The sequence below is a fragment of the Nerophis ophidion genome, linkage group LG06 (genome assembly GCF_033978795.1).
Source record: "Nerophis ophidion isolate RoL-2023_Sa linkage group LG06, RoL_Noph_v1.0, whole genome shotgun sequence".
NCBI classification, from domain to species: Eukaryota; Metazoa; Chordata; class Actinopteri; order Syngnathiformes; family Syngnathidae; genus Nerophis; species Nerophis ophidion.
Genome location: NC_084616.1, coordinates 51,539,134 through 51,563,612, shown reverse-complemented (window position 1 = coordinate 51,563,612; position 24,479 = coordinate 51,539,134). Strand labels below are relative to the sequence as shown.

The 24,479-nt window shown below is 38.0% G+C and overlaps 1 long non-coding RNA gene across 1 annotated transcript; it reads right to left on the bottom strand.

The window, feature by feature from the left end:
* Nucleotides 1-2,191: 2,191 nt before the first annotated feature.
* On the bottom strand, nucleotides 2,192-22,910 carry LOC133553964 (uncharacterized). Its single transcript, XR_009807031.1, has 3 exons — nucleotides 22,850-22,910; nucleotides 9,714-9,822; nucleotides 2,192-2,280 (listed from the first exon to the last, which is right to left on the bottom strand). It is a non-coding gene; the product is annotated as an uncharacterized LOC133553964 (long non-coding RNA).
* Nucleotides 22,911-24,479: the final 1,569 nt, after the last annotated feature.

Here is a 24,479-nt window from a genome sequence, read left to right as displayed (position 1 = left end):
CCAAATAGGCCTAACAACGCCAATGGTACAGTTGCTTACTGTTGGCCCTTGACGGCTTAAAATAACCACCAGTCGATTTACAAACCAGTCTGATGAATTGTGAAAATGAAAGTAAAGAAGTTGGCCAGAGAACCGATGTCATTAAACCGGAAGACATATTGACCAGACAATGCCCTCTTATTGGCTATAAACTAACCAACATAGATTGACCCCAAACCACAGCCAGCCTTCGAACTACACACATTTGGCTAACAACTTAGTTTGAACTAAAAATTCAAGGGAAACATAGGCCAAAATTAAACAGAAATTGAAGTTACAAAGTATTAGCTCCATGCGTGTGTGTGTATATATATACCCTTTTACAAATGTGTCAGTGGTGAGGTTAACGGTAAATACAACAGAATTGAAAAAGTGTACTTAATAAAGATAAAGTTTGTCATCGCCAACAGATATTTGTATAAACTGTTTGTGCACTTAGATGACAATCAACCACACCAAAAAGGTTACACAAAAATATTATTAGGTAGGTCTTTATTGTCATTGCAACAAGTACAACGAAACTTTGTTTACAGCACAAACCTGTTCAAGATTAGACACACAAACAGTGTACAGGGTTACGGAACAAGAACGCTGATTGGTCGCCATAAGGCGCCCCGTAAGAGATGGGAAAAAGGTAAACGCTGGGGAAGGATGAGTAAAAAAATACAATCCAGACTGGGCTCCTAAGGGGGCCCAGTCCCGAGTGAGAAAACACGTCCATAGCAAAGCACATCTACATATTACAACATACATCTCAAGATATCTACCAACAGAGGGAAGGTAGTTCAAGGTCATGGTGGTAGGTCGCAGTTCTTAGGCGCTGACCATCCATTCATCACCGCTACGGGATTTGCGTCGAGGGCATTGGATTGGGGGACGGGGGGGTGTATGTTTGGCGTATATATTTTTTTGTGGATGTGTGTGTGTGTGTGTGTGTGTGTATAAGCCCATAGTGTGTCTCTGTTCCGCGGCCTTGATGTACTTGCCGTCGCTAGTCCAAAGTTCACAACAACAGGTGTGTGTCCATGAGAGACAAAAAAGAGAGTTTGTTGTGTCTTCGCTTGCAGTAATCTTCGGGAGAGTCTCGAAGCCAGCAAAACAATCCAAGTTAAAAAGATTTGTATGCGAGTGAAAATAAAATTTGCTTTTCACTCTAAATTGTCTATGACTGGTCCTCAAAAACTGCGGGGTAACCCACAGTTCTTCCCGCATCATCCGATCATTTGTGGCAGCTTTGGGGTACTTTGAAGACTGCCAGCAACTTCCAATTTGTAGACAAACCAGAGCAACGGTTACTCCAATCAGCAAATGTCCTGCTGTCATAATTCCGAATAGGTGGATATGTTCACGTCCTCGACCGAAAAGGCTCGCCAGGCATGCGGCCCTCCTTCTCCCAACAACAACCAGCAAAAACCGCTTCGTCACGACAGCAGGTTCCCCCAAACCCAAGATCTTGTCAATTTTGTTGAGGCCAGTTAAATATTTCCAATGTTTAGATTTGGAGAGCAGTGCAAAAAGAGGCAACAAGAAAGTTAAAGACAAGACAAAACAAAGAGGCAAGCAGGAGAGATAAGGGAGAGGAAAGGGGAACGTCCACCCTCGGTGAGTGCCAGAGAGAAAAGTGTCTGTAAAAATGTTTATGACAGCATTTGTTTGACCCCTGGAATCGATGCTTCCCCAACTATTTTTAAAGGAAAACATGTATTGTTAATCAAACTTTGTTCAAAACGTTAGGGTTCCGACAGGCGTCCATTTTTCACACATGAAAGTTCATGACTTTTGCAACATGCGTGATGATCATTCCAATCAAATTTAGACAAAACACACTTTAATAGTTGCTGATGCTGTGTTGCCATGGTTACATTAAGGAACAGAACATGACGCAGTGTCTCGCCTTCCACAATCTTTTGTTTTGGGTACGTGATGTGCAAATGAAATATCCAACTTGGTTGCAAATATCCTGTTTGTCCAAATCCCACAGCCACATCTTGAACTTGGGATATGATTCACCTGTATTTCCAAAAAACACTTTTATTTTTGTATTCAGTACGTTTTTCCTGTGCATGCTCATGTGCTGGTTTATTCAAACACATGCAAATGACGAGGATTAGAGTTGTAAATTACCAGTAGGTGCAAGTGTGACTTACTACTTACGTCTGTGATCGCTTTGTGATAAACAGCCAGTCCGTGCAAGACATTTGTCAGCTTTTAAACAAGACCTAATGGCGAATGATCATGAATCTGAATGAGCAAAAAGACAATAAATTAATTCAAGGCATTTAATTTGCATTTTACTCAACACTAATGTAGAAATGGAGGAGTGCCAGGCTCACTGTTGCCATTAATAATCAACACTCAATGGCAATCAAGGATAAGCAGTCCTACAAATCAAATTCACATTTGAACAAAGTGCATTCCAGGAGAGAGAATATATAGCATGATTTATAAATACATTGGAATTTAAACTTTTCAGCACATTAATTATATTAGCTTGTTATTGACAATATTAATCAAACCAGAAAAATATATTTTAACTTCAACTTTTTACAGAAGTGAACGAATATTGAGAACGCTGGAGGACCATGACTATTTCACAGCATTTACACGTTATACCTGAGGTGTGGCTTTACAAGATTGACTAGAGCTACTTCAGTCTTCTCCTGTTTGGTGACATTTCTGCATTTTGAAATGTAAAATAATATTGAATATTGATGAATACTTTTTACTGATTGGATTTTCGTAGTCTAGAGCTACTTCAGTCTTCTCCTGTTTTGGTGACATTTCTGAATTTTGAAATGTAAAATAATATTAAATATTGATGAATAGTTTTTACTGATTTAATTTTCATAAATTATTTACTTTACAGGTTTGCCAGGACGAGCTGGATTAGGTGGCTGGGGAAAGGGAAGTCTGGGCTTCTTGGCTTAGGCTGCTGCCCCCGCGACCCAACCTCGGATAAGCGGAAGAAGATGGATGGATGGATTGATGAAGGTTTCCATTTGAGTGAGAGCAACTGGCTCTTAATCCCTACGTTTCCATGCACTAAAGTACTGTATTTTTTGGATTATAAATCGCTCTGGAGTATACGTCGTACCGGCCGAAAAAACATAATAAAGAAGGAAAAAAAACATGTACACGTCACATTTTTGGGGGAAATGTATTTGATAAAATCCAACACCAAGAATAGACATTTGAAAGGCAATTTAAAATAAATAAAGAATAGTGGACAACAGGCTGAATAAGTGTACGTTATATGACGCATAAATAACCAACTGAGAAGGTGCCTGGTATGTTAACGTAACATATTATGGTAAGAGTCATTCAAATAACTATAAGATATAGAACATGCTATACGTTTACCAAACAATCTGTCACTCCTAATCGATAAATCCGATGAAATCTTCCTCGATGTCGCTTCTAAACAACTCTGCCAACTCCAAAGGTATGTGGCGCATCCTCTTGTCGTTTTCTGCTGCATATTTCACTACGTCCAGTTTGTAATCTACAGTACATGATTTCCTTTTCAGTCCAATTTTTGTTCAGTCCTTCTCAGTTTTTATAAGTTACCGCCAACGATAAAATGATCCATTTTAATAGCTACGGCATGTAGCATATAGCATATAGCAGTTAGTATTCCATGACCCACAATGCACTTCTGCCATGACCCTCCCCCTCGGAATTCTTATTGGTTGACATGTGTGTGACGATTGCTGACATTTTCTTCGTCTCTTCCGCGAATTAGAAATATAATATTATTTGATATTTTACGCTAATGTGTTAATAATTTCACACATAAGTCGCTCCGGAGTAAATCTCGCATCCCCGGCCAAACTATGAAAAAAACTGCGATTTATAGTCTGAAAAATACGGTAGTCAGATGTGGAAGGGGCGTGGTCACGTGTCCCCTGTGGGCAGGGCATGTGCAGGAGCCAGCTGTGAAGCAATGACAGGTGAGGAGATTTCTCAGCTGGAACGAGTTGTCTAATCACCTGTCCCTTTATCAGCAGCGTCGGAAACAATGAGAGGGGGCTGACGGCAGCGGGGAGCGAAACGGAGCACGAGCCACAAAGGACATTTGCACGAAAGAGCAGAAATTGAAAATTGTTTATCACTGGGGTCCTGCACCTTCATTCAGGCCGGCTCAAAAGGAGTCTTTCACACAGACTTTTTATAATAGTTTGGATATTTGTAATTTCGCACTTACGTGTGAAGTCTAAGTGTCCATGCACTTTTCTGTAATGCAACTATTGGTCATACGACATGTGCCTCCCGTACACTGGGGGGCACTTATTTAATTCTAGCGCGGATAACTGAAATTGTTTTCCCGTTGACCTATGATGTCACACTAGGATATGCGGATGCTCACAACTTGGTTTAAGTAATGTCCGCTGCAATATTGGCACAAATTACAAACATTATGTTTCTAATGGCTATGCTGACGTTAAATAGCAGACAGCATCAAGAAATGAGCTTGGATTGCGTTACGATCATGATGCTACTACCAAGAATGTATCGGAGCGGTTGCAAAGTAACATCGGTGGAAGATATTTTCGGACAAAAATCTTTGAAGCAAAACTTTTGAATGTCTCAAAGTTCATTCATAAGGCTCTTTCCATTGATGGAAGGAATTTTAAATCCGAAGAAAAAGTGGTTTGTTCGTGCTCCCACTGATTTCCAGAGGAAGGTTGCTATTGTTGTGGACAATCTTACCAGTTGTGCGGAAAGTTAATCAGTTTGAAGTGGACAAATGCAGCGTGGAGAAGTTTGTGTACGCTTTATTCTTCACCTTTAAAGGGGAACATTATCCCCCAACCTATGTAAGTGTCAATATATACCTTGATGTTGCAGAAAAATGTGACGTCACGTCGTGAAGCGACCCGCCATTTTCTCAAACACATCACACACACCAAGTCAAATCAGCTCTGTTATTTTCCGTTTTTTCGACTGTTTTCCTGTACCTTGGAGACATCATGCCTCGTCGGTGTGTTGTCGGAAGGGTGTAACAACACTAACAGAGACGGATTCAAGTTGCAACAGTGGTCAAAAGATGCGAAAGTCCCTCGTTTGTTCTGCACACTGTACCGACGACAACTATGCTACGACAGAGATGGCAAGAATGTGTGGATATCCTGCAACACTCAAAACAGATGCATTTCCAACGATAAAGTCAACGAAATCACAAAAGTGAGCTTTGTTGATTTCATTGATTTGCTGGAGTGCTAATCAGACATATCTGGTCAAGGCATGACTGCAACCTAATCGATGCTAACATGCTATTTAGGCTAGCTGTATGTACATATTGCATCATTATGCCTCATTTGTAGCTATATTTGCATCCAGCCTTTCCCTCCACCCACATTTAATACAAAACAAACACATACCAATCGTTGGTTAGAAGGCGATCGCCAAATTCGTCCGCGCTTCCTCCCGTGCCACTGTCTGTCATGATATGGCTCAAAAGCTTCTGTTTCTTTTTTAATTTCGTTTTCTGTACCTGCTTCCACACTCCAACCATCCGTTTCAATACATGCGTAATCTGTTGAATCGCTTGCGCCGCTGAAATTTGAGTCTGAATCCGAGCTACTATGCTAATCCTTTCCGTACTTTCCGCCATGTTTGTTTGTTCCTTGCTTCACGCAGTGACGTCACAGGATAATGGACAGGTGGATATAGCGATGATGTAAATCAGGCCCTTTGAAGCCGTTTTTCGGGATATTGCGTGATGGGTAAAATTTTGAGAAAAGCTTCGAAAAATAAAATAAGCTACTGGGAATTTATTTTTATTAGTTTTAACCCTTCAGAAATTATGATAATGTTCCCCTTTAATATACGTGCTTCATCAGTGGTCCCCAACCACCGGGCCGCGCAGTGGCCCGATTGGTACCGGGCCGCAGAAGAATTTTTTATTCATTTTTTTTATTAAATCAACATAAAAAACACAATATACACTTACAATTAGTGCACCAACCACAAAAACCTCTCTTTTTCATGACAAAAACGTCCCTTTTTCATGACAAATTTGTCACGCTAAATAATTTGTCCCGGGCTGCGGGACAAATTATTAAGCGTTGACCGGTCCGCGGATACAAAAAGGTTGGGGACCACTGTGCTTCATTATATTTCAACTCATTCGTATTTTGTTCGGGAGTCCGAATTAAGCCGTCATTTTACCTTTCCTTATCTACCTTCGGAAATAAAGTATACTGTTGCTACGTTTTTATTGAATGGTTTCTGATTCCAAATTATATGTATCCCATGTGTTGGGACGGAGAAGGGTCGTCCCCTGCCGCACACACACACCCTTGAAAGATCCAGTTTTCAAATGCTTCATCCAGGTGTGTTAGTCCGACTATTATAGAACTGAACAAAATCAGATTAAGTTTTTTCCATGTGTTGTAGGTGGCTTATCTAGAGCCAAACTATTTGAGAAATTTGACAAATTTAGTGCACTAAATTTTGGGATAGAGGGTCCGCTGTGGAACAAACACTGTATGCAGTTGTTTAGGGGCACTAATTACACCCTCTTGTAAAAATGCAAAATTCCTCTCGGTAGCAGAAACCCAGCATGAAACATTTCACTGTTCACTCGACACAGATGTCATAAAATCATCAAAGTTAACATTAATGTAATGTGAAGTGAAAGATGAAAATTAAAAATATTATAAATCTGTTTTTGGCAGCATTGGACAATCTATCCATCCATTTCCTACCGCTTATTCCCTATCTCAGCTACAATTGGGCGAAAGGCGGGGTACACCCTGGACAAGTCGCCACTTCATCGCAGAGAATTTTGACAAAATTATGCTGAATTTTCACTTTTTGCAACACGTAGCACATACGTATGGTGCAAAGACCCTAAAATAAAGTTAAAAACAGAGGGGTCACTAGTTTTTAAAGACGGAGGAGATTTAAGCCCCAGTAGATACACTGTTATTAATCATAATTATAATAATAATAATGAAGTATTGTCATAATTATTTATATTCACAAATGAGAATCCTACATAAACAAGCTAATCTCTATTTTTGATTATGAAATTAAGAGTAATTTAACAAATGTGGTCATATTTAAGACCATAATGACAGATTGCATGATTTTTTGAAATTCACATTGTCGCTACTTTTTTTATTTGTTGGCACTTATTGGTAGAAAAAAACAACACACACACACATATATATATATATATATATACATATATATATATATATATATATATATATATATACATATATATATATATATATATATATATATATATATATATATATATATATATATATATATATATATATATATATATATTTATATATTTCTTTTTTTTTTTTTAAATAAAACACCACCAAATAATCGAGGGTGGGGTGTCGGGCGGGGCTTGAGGATATTTTATAGACTGATTGATTAAAAACATTCTTAAAAAAACAAAGACAAACATGTAAATATTGATTTGTTTTTTTTTTATCATTGAGTGTGCCAATGTTCTTTCACATTATCACATTAGAAAGAGCATGATTGATCAATAGTAGTGTATACATGCAAGAGGTAACTGGTTTGCAATCATCTCGATGTGTTAATTCCATTTAAAAAAATCAAAAACCTGATTAAAAGTGTTGGAGACTTTACAAAGTTATTGCTGCATGAAAAAAACATGTGGTTTAAAAAGCTAGTCTCAATCCAAGTAAGTCAATAATATGTTTTTTAGTGCATGTAAATATACAAAGTGTGTCTATGTGTGGTGCTGCTGTTAGGTCACGGGTGGGGTGGGGACCTTTAATGGGTCTAAGGACAAAAGGTGGCCAAAAACGAATTTGGGTTTAGGGCTACAAAAAGCCTGATGGGATACATACAAACCTGCTGATACACAGCACAAACTCTTCAAGGAATAAAACCTTTTGAATTCACCAAGATCCATTCAAACATTCCCACAACTGAAGCAGAATAATAACCCTTTAATCCCAATTCTTTAAAAGGCGAAAGTAAGCAAGAGCTCCTGTATGCAATTTTCACTTTGTTTATTGAAAACCTGCCAAGTGGCAAAAAAAAAAAAAAACAGCTGCTATCTCGGTAGTCTCAAGGGCCCAGTTAATTTTAGAAAGATAATCTCCTGCAATATGCTGGGGATTAAGACGTTAAAAATCCTTCCATGGGAAGGCGTTAAAGCTGTGTGGCCACAGACTGTGTGAAGCATCAAGTGCATTTTAGGAGCGCTAATCAGTGAACCAATCAGCAAAAACAAAACACAGTTGTTCAATAAAATTTCTATGCATTTTTGCCACTACCCCTTTTACTGAAAGCCATAAATGATGATTGTGGTGCTAAGTAGTTAATCCTTGACTCTATTAGTATCATCTCCTTAGGCTCTTTTGCGGCACCTTCTCAAATTGCCCGCAAGAAAGCAATGCCACCGTCAAGCAGGAGAAGCACAGAGGAAGGCTTAATCAATGGCATTTGCATATGCAGCACAAAACTAATCCTCATCAGAGGGCGGTTCTCCACCTGAGGCCCTTTTCTTGTCCTTTCCAAGCAATCCCGCGTTTACTAAATGATCCCTTGACAATATTCACCTTGCCATATAGAGAATAAAAACACACTATTTTTGTCTGTGTTCGGGGAGGGAATTCTTCTGGGTGTTTGGACTGAGCATGAAAGTGAGAATGTGGGAAGAAAGACATGGGCAAGCTGAATGTTTGAGCGTACAGCCTGGAAGGCAACCAAAACGTATGTTTGCGGCGCAAAACAAAATGCTGATTTGCATGGATCAGGTTCTAAGTCCACAGGAGCTCAGTTGGCTTAATCATTTTCATACGCTCACTTGGGAGGAAACAGTTGGGGTTCCCTTAATTATTTCTGTTTACTTTGAACTCATTGCAACATGCCGCCCGGCGCAAACAAAAACAAACCAGTGTAGCTGATGTTAATCTGGTGATGCAGAGTGAAAACGAACTGGGTTTCAAACAGCCCTATATTGTGAGGACCATTTTTCGATTCCTACGACTCATTTCAGTAAAATATGAGCAACTTTCCATATAAAAAAAAAAAAACGGTGACATTTTCCCGATGCTGCATAGGTGGGAAAGGCTGATAAGACGACAGCCGGGGCTGGAAGGACCAGAAACCACACTGTGAAATGAAGATGACAGAAATCAGCAAGGAAGGAATTTCTTCACCCCGTTCCTTTTCAAACATCTCTTGCGCGAAAAATCCACAAACAAAATGAGGTTTTAACAGGAGTGACCCGCCTGCATTAGACTGCTTTTCCTCTTCATGCAGCTTTCTTTATGGTAATTTCTACCCCTGGGTGCTGTTTGGCAGCCTTTCCTGGCTGGGGTTCGTAAGAATATCACCCTGTTTATAGACTATCAAATGGATTACAGACTCATTAGAAGCAGTGTCATGTGGCCGTGGAGCACATTTTTACTGTGCCATCCACATGCCGAGGTGTTTTGTGCATGTTTGACTGTGTGTGTGTGTGTGTGTGTGTGTGTGCAATGCATGGCTAATCCTGTTTAACACAGTCTCATTTCTAAAGTTGGAGAAAAGTGATTGGTCATTGAATTTACCAAGAGACTGCAACTTCACCAAGGCAAGAAATTCCCCTGAAAAGGATGGTGACAATGGATTTGCTAGCATCTTCCGCCTCTGCTTTATCGTACATTCCCCGCATGGCTGCACAGTACCTGGCAAAGGCTTGTTGTTGTGATGTAATGCGACAAGAAATTCTGAAGGTCTTGGCTCAGCGACGCCAAATGTGAGACAGTTCAACGTCAGCAGCCATTATGAATCTACCTGCGGAAGATGATGGGAAAAGAAAGTAGTGTTATTCTGCTCGGAAATGACAGCATTGACCAGAGCCTGGCTAAGTCAGATTGATGATCCATTTTTCCCGCCTCGGGGCCACAGTAATGTAAGGGCCTGGGATCCACCAGGGCTCGGAGACAGATGGGACCTTGTCTGCTATGACCTTGCTGAGTTAATATTTCTCACAGACCTTGTCTCTTGCTTCATCATTAAAGGTGCCGTGGTTATTAACGTTGAAGGAAAACTTCAAAGATAGTTCAAGCAGATAAGACACGAGCAAGGCAAAGACAAATTACAGCAATGAGTAATTACTTTTAACACTAATAAACTATTAGTCATAATTTCGATAAAAACAGGTATTAATTGAAAAATTACTGGGACAATACAATTTGTACAGTCAAGAACCGAAACATCCGTCACAGTGGCATATGTCGGCTAATGAAGTGACCCACTGATGCAGAGACAGAAAGCGTGCGTGAGGGTAAAGGAAAGTAATTATTTACTTAAAGGGCAAAAAGAGGCAGAAAAAAATGCTTGTGCAAGGCACGTAGCGGCAGCAGAGTTACACATGCACACAGACAAAAGGCAATAATTCAGGTGAACCTAAATAGACTTGATTAATCAATAGCACATAGGTACGCTGGCAGGAAACAAAGCAAACAACGCAGGTGAAACAAAGCAAACAACGCAGGTGCAGCAAAGCAAGGAGTAAAACAGGAAATAGAACCGAAATGTATTTATTTATTTATTTATGTATTTTTTTGACAGTTACAGTACAATTTAAACAATGCTACTAGAGATGTCCGATAATGGCTTTTTTTGTCCATATCCGATATTCCGATATTGTCCAACTCTTGATTACCGATTGCGATATCAACCGATACCGATATATACAGTCGTGGAATTAACACATTATTATGCCTAATTTTATTGTGATGCCCTGCTGGATGCATTAAACAGTGTAACAAGGTTTTCCAAAATAAATCAACTCAAGTTATGGAAAAAAATGCCAACATGGCACTGCTAAATTTGTTATTGAAGTCACAAAGTGCATTATTCTTTTTAACATGCCTCAAAACAGCAGCTTGGAATTTGGGAAATGCTCTCCCTAAGAGAGCATGAGGGGGTAGCGTATTGTAGCGTCCTGGAAGAGTTAGTGCTGCATGGGGTTCTGGGTATTTTTCTGTTGTGTTTGTGTTGTGTTACGGTGCGGATTTTCTCCCGATATGTGTTTGGCATTCTTGTTTAGTGAGGGTTCACAGTGCATATTTGTATTATTTGTTACAGTGTTAAAGTTGTTTATACGGCCACCCTTAGTTTGACCCGTAGGGCTGTTGACCAAGTATGCATTGCATTCACTTGTGTGTGTGAAAAGCCGTAGATATTAAGTGATTGGGCCGGCCCGCAATTGCAGTGCCTTTAAGGCACGCCCCCAATATTGTTGTCTGGGTGGAAATCGGGAGAAATTCGGTTGAATGGTTGCCCCGGGAGATTTTCGAGAGGGGCACTGAAATTCGGGAGTCTCCCGGGAAAATCGGGAGGATTAGAAAGTATGATTTGGAGACGCAATTGCTCTGTACTTCTCCCTACGTCCGTGTACCACTCTGTACAGCGGAGTTTTAAAAAGTCATACATTTTAGTTTTTGAAACCGATACCGATAATTTCCGATATTACATTTTAAATCATTTGTCAGCCGACAATATCAGCAGTCCGATATAATCGGACATCTCTAATTGCTACCCACAGGTAACCAATGTCAAAGTAAATAAGACTTCTAGCCACAGGCTAGTTTGCAACCCTTGTCGCTGGTTAGGCTTTTAAAAAAAGTTGAGAAAAGTGTAAAACACATATGAAAGGATTAAGAAAAGTACAAAAATAAAAACACATTGAAAATAATTGGCCCCATTTGTCCATACTACAGCCGGTTCTAGTGCTCAAACTTTTGATTTTCCTTAAGCCACTTTTTCAGTTTTGTGGAGAAAAGTTTAATGTCCGACTATGACTTTAACTCCAATGGCAAAGAGTTCCACAAATGTGAGGCCTTCACTGAGAACGCAGACTGAACCAGAGTTACTTTTCACTCTACAGCTCCCAGATGCTCTTGACACATCACATCAGGGGTTAATCCATTAAGACACTTAAAAACAGCTCTTAAAAATGAGGAATACAGAAAATTATCAAAACTCGTCATGTTTTGTTTTGGATTAATAAGGCAGTGATGATGCTTCATTGGTTTTTGATCAAATGTCTTTAGTGTTTGTTCATATAACGACAGAGGCTTCACTACAGGTTTTGTGGTGTGTCCCCAAACCATGGCTCAATAAGACATTCAGTATGGGACAAAATCATTGCATGCATGTAAACTTGTGCAGTTTAAATAAGAGCACCTGGACAGGAAATGATAACATATTAAATTTTCAATTTCTTTAGAAAATGTTAAAACTTTGCAAGCACACATTTTGCTCAAGTGATCAACCGTCCTAAAGGAGTGGGAATGAGTTGCACTTATCTGGTTCCACCCCTGAGCCATAATCGGCATGGAAAAAAGTAAAATAAATAAATAAAAAGAAAGAAAGAAAATATAAAGAACCAACTGAAGCATGAGCAAACACTTGGTAACGGGGGCAAGGAAAAAGTCCCTAATGGGAAGGAAGCTTAGACAAACAAAGTCCAAACTGTCATGTGGGATCATGACTACATCAGAAAAATATGGCACCATATTTTTGGTACACTGGAAGTTACAAAGTCAAATAAGAGTTGAACAATTTGGATTTCAACCAATCTTGCAAAATATGCTTCTAAAGTCAAACAAAAGTCTAAAGTTATTATTGACTATATCGCTGAACAGCAAGATCTAGTACTTTAATCACTGCATCACATTGACCACATACAGCTGGATTTAGAGAAAATCATGACTGGAAACAATATTATTTTTTATGCTTTTACTACTCGGAGGAACAATAAAACAGCAACATAATTTGAAATGTATTAATACTCACTTTCAACAACAGAAGTCATCAATTGAATACATTGTTCATTATGAATAAGTTATTGCTTCATCAATATTTTTATGCATTACACTGTTTTTGTCAGTTTTACTGTATTTTTAACTGTATTTATGCATTTATTTGTATGTATTCATTTTTACTTAATTTTTCGCTTTGCTTGATTTTTTTTCTGATTATTGTGGTCTTATCAGTATCTTCTTACATTTTTTCTTTCATTTTTTCTTTCTTTTGCATGAACAAGGGGTCGGATCAGACCTTTACTCTTCTACGAAGCTACTTTTACAAATCACAGAAAGCTAATAATAGTGAAACATTCTTTCTTAGCTTATTTCCAACCAAACAAAGGGAATATGCTTGTTTTGCCAGAACATTAACACAATGTTGGTATCCACAACTCACATTTGTGTTTGTGCATCTTATATTTCAGTATGCATTTATTTCTCATGCAATATTGTTTAGTTTTTATCACTATTCAAGCTACTTTAACAGAGAGAAAGGTTTTGGAGTTGTATTTAAATGAATGACAACATTTCAATTGTACTTTATTTAGAAAGCAGCTCGCAGTGCTATTTTGCGGTAATTTGTCATTAAAAATTTGTGAATTGTGTTATGATCCGCTGCCTGGATCATATTCTGTTTGGGTTTTAAAGTCACTTGTGTTTTCTGTTGGTTTTGGACTCCTTCGGTTCCTGTTTATGTAACTCTGTGTTGGTTGCCATAGTTACTTGTTATTTTCACCTGCCGCTTGTGTTCCGGACGCGCACCAGTTTTGTAATCACTGGCATTATTTAAGCCTGCCTTTACTTTCAGTCACCCTTTCTTCTTTATTTGAGTCATGCAATTGTCACGTAAGTGTTTACTTGTCCCTTGGCCCCCGGCTAGTAGTCATAGTCTGTGCTAAATGTAGCCTTAGCTTCCGGCGCGCTCGGGACCTCATCCAGTCAGTTTGTTTTCTGTTCAGTGTTATTTTTACCATTAAATCAAGTCCTTACCTGCAAGTCCTGTCCGGATTGTCCTTTGCTTCCTGGGAGAACAAAATCCTGCATCACCATGCGACCCGATCATGACAAATTAAACAGTCACAAGATACTGAGAGTTTAAGCAAAAGTGCTTTGAGCCTTTGACAAGTTACTCAAAATCTCTGGTTGGAGACCCCCGGCATAAAATATTTTGTAATATTACCTTTTCTGTATTTTTTCCAAAACAGCGACCTGAGGGCAGGAAGTGAACTAACGTGTGACACAAACATTGTGAAACTAATGACAATAAGTAAAAACATGAACTATTGTAAGTGTCAACATCTTATCTGAACTGTGAACAAATGATCAGTGATTACTCAGAACGAGCATGGAAAAATCGCAATAATAATTAAGCTTGAGTTCTTCCTTTTCATTTTCAGACATGTTAAAGTGTGATCATGTGATGTAGGCGTCACATCTACAATTTTTTCTTTGTTGTTTTTACATAGGGGTCCACAAGTGGTAGTAAAGCTGCGTCTATATAAGCACAGCTGTAGAGGCTTTGGTCTGGGGATCATGTGCTTTTTACTGCTGACTGGCTTGCTCGTCCACCCCCAACACACTTAAAAATAGAAATAGATTATTTGTTTATTCAATTGCCGGAGTCATATTTTAATTTTCAGCCCTTGTTCTTAATAAACAGGAACCTCACACAACCGTGCATCATCGTCTGGAAAATTATTTGTAAGAGTGTGTCAAAAACGTCTACCACACCTCATGCCTCAGCGACTAGAGGAGGACAGGATAATTGATACATATGATATTCCCATCATGTACGTTTGTTTAGCATGTCTGAAGAAATTTATGATAATTATAAACCATGACCAAAATACCATCCATCCACCTGGACAGGTGAGCATTTACCATTAAAATCTTAAAACGTTGTGGTCAGTGTAATTATAAGTGCTGTGAAAGAGAAAATGTATATTGGAAGGAGGTCAAGTTGAATGGAGGACTTAATAAAACACTGCAATGTGAGATTACCTTTTTTACTGCTGACACAGTAGTTTAAAACCCCTAACAAAGCAGACTTGTCAAGATGCTTTAGAATTTTTAACCATTTTGGCGGACACATTATCTGACATGATTCCTGCAACAAGAGGAGTAAATGGTTTCACTTGCAGATGTGAAAGTAAGAGTTCAGTACAATTTCAACTCAATACACCATCACAAAGCATTTCCAATAACACATTCCTAAGGGTGATTGAAGTGTAGGCTTTCATCTTTATCCCAAAAGGTTTCATAAGATTTTTGCATTCACTCTTAATTGCAGAGTAAGTACATTATTGGAGCTCAGTCGTAGGTGAAAATGTACTGTCAATTAACACATTCATGAATGAAAACCACTGGTAAATGACATTTAAGTCCGTTGAAAATGGAGCATGTTTCTTGGTGTTTAGTGATGATGTGGCTGCTAACAAAAGTAACATGTATCATGCTGTTCTATTAACTTTTCTACTGACGGACAATATACATATGTACATACATACATATACATATATACATACATATACATATATACATACATATATATATATATATATATATACATACATATGTACATATATATATATATACACATATATATATATATATATATATATATATATATACATATGTACATATATATATACACATATATATATATATATATATATATATATATATATATATATATATATATATATATATATATATAGAGAGAGAGAGAGAGAGAGACAAACCCCGTTTCCATATGAGTTGGGAAATTGTGTTAGATGTAAATATAAACGGAATACAATGATTTGCAAATCCTTTTCAACCCATAATAAATTGAATGCTCTTCAAAGACAAGATATTTGATGTTCAAACTCATAAACTTTTTTTTTTTTTTTTGCAAATAATAGTTAACTTAGAATTTCATGGCTGCAACACGTGCCAAAGTAGTTGGGAAAGGGCATGTTCACCACTGTGTTACATCACCTTTTCTTTTAACAACACTCAATAAATGTTTGGGAACTGAGGAAACTAATTGTTGAAGCTTTGAAAGTGGAATTCATTCCCATTCTTGTTTTATGTAGAGCTTCAGTCGTTCAACAGTCCGGGGTCTCCGCTGTCGTATTTTACCCTTCATAATGCGCCACACATTTTCGATGGGAGACAGGTCTGGACTGCAGGCGGGCCAGGAAAGTACCGATACTATTTTTTACAAAGCCACGCTGTTGTAACACATGCTGAATGTGACTTGACATTGTCTTGATGAAATAAGCAGGGGCGTGCATGAAAATGACGGCGCTTGGATGGCAGCATATGTTGTTCCAAAACCTGGATGTACCTTTCAGCATTAATGGTGCCTTCAAAGATGTGTAAGTTACCCATGCCTAGGGCACTAATGCACCCCCATACCATCACAGATGCTGGCTTTTGAATTTTGCGTCGATAACAGTCTGGATGGTTCGCCTCCCCTTTGGTGCGGATGACACGTTGTTGAATATTTCTAAAAAAAAAATTGAAATATGGACTCGTCAAACCGCAGAACACTTTTGCACTTTGCATCAGTCCATCTTAGATGATCTCGGGCCCAGAGAAGCTGGCGGCGTTTCTGGATGTTGTTGATAAATGGCTTTTGCTCTGTATAGTAGAGCCTTAACTTGCACTTACAGATGTAGCGACAAACTGTATTTAGTAACAGAGGTTTTCTGATGTGGTCCTGAGCCCATGTGGTCATATCCTTTAGAGATTGATGTCGGTTTTTGATACGGTGCCGTCTGAGGGAACAAAGGTCACGGTCATTCAATGTTGGTTTCCGGCCATGCCGCTTATGTGGAGTGATTTCTCCAAATTCTCTCAATCTTTTGATGATATTATGGACCGTAGATGTTGAAATCCCTAAATTTCTTGCAATTGCACTTTGACAAACATTGTTCTTAAACTGTTTGACTGTTTCTTCACACAGTTGTGGACAAAGGGGTGTACCTCGCCCCATCCTTTCTTGTGAAAGACTGAGCATTTTTTGGACCTGTTCCCAATTAGCCTGCACACCTGTGGGATGTTCTAAATAAGTGTTTGATGAGCATTCCTCAACTTTATCAGTATTTATTGCCACCTTTTCCAACTTCTTTGTCACATGTTGCTGGCATCAAATTCTAAAGTTAATGATTATTTGCACAAAAAAAAAAGTTTATCAGTTTGAACATCAGATATATTGTCTTTGTAGCATATTCAACTGAATATGGGTTGGAAATGATTTGCAAATCATTGTATTCTGTTTATATTTACATCTAACACAATTTCCCAACTTATATTGAAACGGGGTTTGTATATAAACACACACATGAACGCACGCACGCACACACACACACACACACACACACGAGACTTTAACTGTGCATATGTAAAACAGTAAAAATCACAATAAAAGCAACCCAGAAAGGCAAAGAAATTGAATATTGTACATATCAGTGCTCTGACCTCAGGCTATTAGAGCAGAGTTTTTCCTTTTCACCTGTAAAGTAACATATACAATATATTGAGCATTTATTTACAACCAATTGTCTGAATACTACTAAAACCCTAATAATGTATGCTATTTGCTAAAATGGTAAATAGTAAATTCAGCGGTACCTGTGTGTTTATACGCCCTGGTTTAAGTATGATTTGTTTTTTCACCCAGAATATATCTTGGTTTTTATACACTTTTTCAGTTTTGGTATAATTAAACACATATTAGTGACTTAGTCTCTGCTTTTTGTAATTTAGTGCGGGTGATAAATAAGCCACCATGGAACGAAAACAAGTAGGGATTAACCGAAAAAATTGATAAAAGAAAGAGACAAATATAATTGCTATCAAGAAATATCTAATAGCAAAATACCAATGTACCGTGTTTTTATCACGTAAAATCTTTTCATTTTCTTAAAAACCGACAGTACGTCTTGTGACCCGGTGCACTTAATGCAATAATTCTGGTTGTATTTACAGACTTCGAAGCTTTTTCATGTGGTACATGGTGTAATAAAAAGTGTGACCAGTAAATTCCAGTCACACTAAGGAAATTCGTGTCAACCGCAAGTTGACGCCAGCAAGCTACACCAAAACTTTAAACTTCCTATTGAGAATATAGTGTCACACCTATGGATCTTGTTTTGTCATGTTATGTTTTTGTTTTTGGACTCTTGTTTCCCGTTTTACACTTCCTGGTTTTGTTTTTCCATAGTAACCCATTAGTTTCCACCTGGTCTCCAAGTCACGCCCAGCCCTCAGTCCCACACCTGTTTCTAATCATCACAGCTGCTATTTATATCATTCTGTTTCTGTCCTCGTCCTGGGAACTTTTCTATTTGCATTCTGCTTCGTGCCTTCACGCACCCTCAATTACCTTGCAATCCATGCCCCTTGTACCTGTCACAGTAAGTTTTTTTTGTGTTAGTTATTCATAGTTTTGCCACAGTGCAAGTTTAAGTTAGTTCATGTTCTTTCATGCCATCGAGCAGTTATTTTGTTTTCCTGATTGTATTTTTGTAGCCAAGTTTTATACCTCTTTGTGAGCGCCCTTGGTTTTTTTTTTTTTTGTATTTAGAATCCCAATAAAACATCATGTACCTTAATTGACGCCTGCTTCGTCCCATATTCCCTCTGCGTCGAAGGAGCACACTCAATCCTAGTCCAAGCCTGACATATAGAACATTAGTTTTAGTACGACTTTGGTAAGATATGACATCGCACCGCTTGATCGATTGTCGGAGCATTTGTCTAACATAGTAAGAAGTACTGCTTCAACATACACTATTATTATGGTGTGTGTGTATAAGGACAACAAAATGGCAGCTATTAGCGGACATAGTGTATTATCGAGCGTTTTGTGTCGCCATATTGTGCATAATCAACTTTTCTTACTTTGTGGTACCTGTTGATGTGTAATTAGGATTTGCATAAGTCCTGAAAATGTGTGCACGACTGCCATTATAGTTTGTGCCGACCCCATAGTCGATAAACTTCTTCTTTTTCTCTACCTTGTTGTTATGGGGCATTCATCCTTTTCAAATATAAAAATAGTCTTTGTCCGTGTGGCTCTCCCTTCCTTTCTGCCTTGCTGCTCTTTGCCGTCCTCGTCATGAAGTCTTGAATAAAGTTAAAAGTTATGTTAAATGTTCATTTATTCATGTTATTAATCTTTTATTTGCACTTTGCATTGGTGTTGTAAAACTATAATTATTTTCTATGAAAAGTGTTTTATGTTCATATTTTTGCGTGTCTGCAACGGAACATTTTTTTGCTAAGGGAATATTTGTTTTGGTTCCCATTTGATTTGTTATTTGACGACATCTGTCTTTTTTACGTCCATGTTTAAGGCATTGACACAAAGTAACTTGACTAGAGTGATGAACTGGTAGGTTCAAGGCAGGTGAAGCACTTTGTATCTTTTTTAGTGAAATACATTTGCGCTGATCCATGTTAAAACAGGTTTGTCTTCAAGATAAGAAAAAAACAAGATTAATTCACTTTCACTAAAATTGTAATGTCTGTGATCATGCTTTGGTTTAAGTCATGTTCTGTTTGGTTTTTGGACACTCAGTTCCTGCTTTTTCACTCTCTTGTTTTGTCACCATAGCAACCATTAGTTTCACCTGTTTCACATTTGGAGTCACACACCTGTTACCACTAATCATGTCATTATTATTTAAACCGAAAGTTGCCAGGAAATCAGCCTGGCGACTTTACCTCTGATACTCATGCCTGTTCATAGTTATGCGTCTTGCCATGTCACGTAAGTTTAGTTTTTTCATGTCACAGTTATCGAGTTTTGCTTCATGTTCATAGTTTCTGCCTTTGTGCCAGTTTTTGTTTCATTAGCCAAGTTTTTTGTATTTCCGCCTTGTGCGCGCCTTTTGTTCCTTTTTTTATAGTAATTAATAAAAATGTCCTTAACTTCACGCCTTGCCCGCTCCAACTTTCCTTTGCATTCCGGGAAAACAAACCCCAAAGTCCACGCATTGACAAAAATAATATTAAATATTTCTTTGTCACATGTATTTTAATTTTATGAAATTAAAAAGTTAATTTCTTCCCATTTTTTTGCTGTGCATATTTTCTTTTCAAGATATATTGCTTTAAGATCTTTCCAATATTGTTTTTACTTTGTTCAGATTTTGGACACAATTGACTGTAAACAATCAACATTTTTCTAACATTGTTTGTTGATTTCTCTTTTTGAAGAAATTTAATAATCCTCTCCTTTGTTTCAATTGCCCAAAAAAATTGTCACCTCCTGCAATAACTTTTTAAAGTGTGAGCATTCTTTTTTAACTGCAGACTAATGAACATATTTAATCTAATACTGGTGTTAACTTTCGAAAAAAAAAATACAGAGCAGTTCCAGAATTCTTTCCTCACAATTTAGTGATTTCATAATAAATTAATTATGTTTGATCTAAAAATGAAACTGTTATTGATTACCACAATTTATATTTTTGATTTATTTTAGTGATTCTTAAAGCCAAAAAGTGTCACGTCTGGGTCGCATGGTGTTACGCGGATTGTTCTCCCAAGATGCAGCCGGAACTCCGGAGTAAGGAAATTATTTATTTTCCATAAATCATGCGGGATACAAACAAAACAGGCGTGTCTATAGCACGGTAAGCTAACAGAATAACTAACAAGGAAACCCAAAGCATATGAAAAAGAAAAGAAAAGGCAAAGCTTAGATCAGGAATCAAGAATACTCAACGTGACCTGTTGTACAAAGCAAAAAAAAAGGAAGCCAGACTGAGTGTGGCAAACAACGGGTATAAGTAACTCTCTGATTAGTGCCCAGGAGCAGGTGAGCGTCCCGAACACTGATCAGAGGCAGGTGAAAACAATCTGCAGTCATGGCAACTAAAACACAACCCCAGGATTGCTCAAAAAAAAAAAAAACTGAGGAAGTCCAATACTAAACAAAACATGATCTGGGCAACGGATCATTACAGAAAGTTGACATTTGAAATAAGTATAGTTTTGGGTCATGTCTATTCCGTTTTGTTTTTCTCAAAATAAAAAACCGGAATGAACATCCGCCAAGAAAGGGTCATTTGGTAATTTTGTTTGACGAGATTAATTGGTTGATGTTTTTGTGCTTTTATGTAAGATTCTCCATCTTGGTAGTCACATTTATTATTTCTGAAGAGCATTAAAATGTATTTGGTTTTTAAGTTTGTGAAAATACATTTTAAACAAAATTACCTGGCTTCTTCTGTAAAAAACTAAGGTATGCTAATATCCAATGCCTGCTCACTCACGTATGCCAACCCAATTTATACTGACATAGTGTGTAAGGTCTCAGAGTACAACACCGTCTCTTAGTACTTAGTGTCTCTGATGGTTCTGTATTCATAGTCCGATTAGCAGACAGAAATATTGCTTATGCATTATGAGAAAACAATACTCTGCACTGCCTCATCTGATTTTAAGTAATCAGTGCACTTAGGACAGAACGCACTAATATCGGTAGATTGCTTAGTAAGTCCATTGCAGCAACCCCCTATCAGCTTCCTGCACTCTGTGTGATCAGAATATGTGCACATTTGGAATTTGTTATTGAAGAAAATGTAAAAAAAGCTATTGTAATCATACCGAAAATACATGTATACAGTATAGCAGTTTAATGAAAGATACATTCAAATATATTTGCCTCAGCTCATGATACATGCAAGTTCTTGTGATATGTTTATGTATTTGCTATGCAAACACCTTGCCAGATGCCTGAGCATTTATATTAAATGTTGATATTTTTTTTGACTTGTATTGGTATTTATTTTACACATGTACACTGACAGAATATTTGCAATTGTGTTGTGCTTTCAACATGTTTTGTTGTTGTACGATTAAAATAAAAGCTTTCATTTTGTAGTTAAGTAGACGTTTTATTCATTTTAGCTTTAGTTTACAGGCAATTAACAACAAGCTTGTGATGTTTGGCATCCAATCCATCATTAAACTTATTAACCATGTTTGAGATGGCAGTTTATTCTGTTACGTTGCCTTTATTGACGAGTCATCCTTTTCCTCCATTGTGAGGTTTTATGACCAAGAATAAATCTACTGACACTTGGAATGGATAACGATGCCGAAGTGAGACCAGGAAATATGGCCGAGGAAGCAATCCAGTGGGTCACTGTTACTCATCCCCAGTAGCTAAAAGAGCGATAAGGATATAATCAAAACAGTGAGGCGAAGGCCAACTACAGCAAGACTGCAATGACAGATGGGCTCCCACTTTCCTTCTTTGGAAGCTCTTCTCTATTATTTCATAAATACCAACTCTTCCTCTGGAGACTAAACAACTTGGTGTGTAGTCAAGAACAAAATAAGAACATCCCACAAGCCAAACTTCCTGTAAGGGAATTTATCTGTTGCCATGTGGTTCCATTTAAAATTCATTTTTGTTCTTTAAACAGCTATGTATTTTTGATAAACACAGTAAAGCCCCCCAATGTACCACAGTGTAGATAACGCTCAGTGGGTGGTAACAGTTCGGTGATCAGTCAAAACAGAAGAAATCTAAGCCCCGACCCCCCGGCGGCTCCCCAGGCGGACTCAGTCCCTGTTGTTTGCTGAGTTTATGATTTGTTCTGGAATGTAAGCAATAAGTAAAGCCTCCCTGTGGTCTTGTAGTCAGATTGAATTGCAAAAACATGTTGCACCTGATGTAACTCGAGTGGGAAGCAGCAGCATTGTCTGTGTTCACTATCCAGTGGCTGTATCGAAAATCTATTTATGACGTTTAGTAAATAATATAGTGGCAGTAATGAGTTGAAATGCTTGATTATGTAAAGGACCCGAGTGGTAAAAATATTAAAAACTAACAAAATTGTTGCTTAAAACCAATAAAAATTGTCAATATAGGTATTAAGAACCCACTGTAGTGAGAGCAGGTGTCCAAAATAAGGAAAGATGATTAACTGGTTCACAATTTATTAAAATACAATTAAAAACACCAGTCATTTTGTTGACACTAAAATACCAAATACCTCTCCTCCTGGGAAAAGTCTGCCGTTTTTCCTCTGTCGACCCTGCTCCAACCTCTTTCCTCCCCTTCCTGTCTCCTTTTTAAATGTGCAGTCCTAATGCTCCACAGGTGTGTCCAGTTTCCCGTGCCGTTTGATTGGGCACTTTGGTTGTTAGGGACAACCAGCTAAAAGGGCAATGTCTTAAAATACCAGCAAAGTCCACAAGGAGTAAAAACATGCAATTAAAAAAGACAAATTCTAAAATGTAAAAACGTGCAATTGAAAATACAATCAACTTCTAAAATGTAAAAATGTGCAATTCAAAATACAATCAAATTCTAATATATAAAAACATGCAAATAAAACTATAATCAAATCCTAAAATATAAAACATGCAATTTAAAGTCCACAGCAATAAAACACTATAAAACTTGCATGGCAATGAAACAAAAACAAAAAATAAAATCCCCAACTTTTGTCCCATCACAATTACTTTATCATTTTACGTTAAATTGAAAGCTCTACAACAGGGGTCTCTATCGCAATCTTACTGGTGGCTTCTGATGGCTGAGTCGGGATAAGGCTGGGACTAAAAAAGTATTCACTTTCACTTCAGAATCACGTTTGAACTGTTTGACCATTGTGACCGTCAGCTATGGTAGACCTTAAAGAGGATTAATGTTTATTTCCGTCTACATTTAACACACTTCCTTTTGGCCTACATAATATGTGTTGGATATGCTTTGATGTACATTTTGTACCACATTTACATTTTTGACCCGTTTTTGTCTGCGAGATGTTCCTTTGTGGAGGCGTTCCCGGATTGCAAATGATACCTCGCCCAAATTACAACACTCACATTCAGAGCTGCATAAAAAGTTGCTTTTTGGTGCATTTATGTCACTTCATGTCGAACGTCAGTGTTGCTATGCGCTTGCCAAGATTAGATAAAAATAACACCAGCCTCTACCTTGTTGTGTTTTCTAATAGCCTGAAGAGCTTGACTTCAAGGGGTCATGCCATAATTTTCTATCTACATTTAAAACATTTCTACATAACATTTAATGGCGGTTCTTTGGTGTAAAATGTTAAAATATTTCCTTTTATAGAGCCATTTTCAAGCCATTTGTTTTTCTCCTTTTCAAAACAGTTCGTATTGAGAGGCGGAGTTGCTGGATGCGGAGAAACCTCTTTTCACCACACCCCCTCACGCTCAGTGAGCATACGCCTAATCGGCACTGTAACACAACATAAACACACAAAATCACAAATACCCAGAATCCCATGCATCCAACTCTACCGGGCTACATTATACACCCCGCTTGCACCAAATCCCCCCATCCCCTCCATGCGTCGGTTGAGGTGGGCGGGGTTAGAGGGGGCGGGGTTTGGTGCTAATGTAGCCCGGAAGAGTAGGGATGCATGGAATTCTGGGTATTTGTTCTTTTGTGTTTATGTTGTGTTACAGTGCCAATGTTCTCCTAAAATGTGTTTGTCATTCTTGTTTGGTGTGGGTTCACAGTGTGACACATATTAGGAAGAGTGTTAAAGTTGTTTATATTAAAACCCTCAGTGTAACCTGTATGGCTGTTGACCAAGTATGCGTAGCAGTCGCTTTCGTGTGTTAACAGAGGCTGAACATAAAATGACT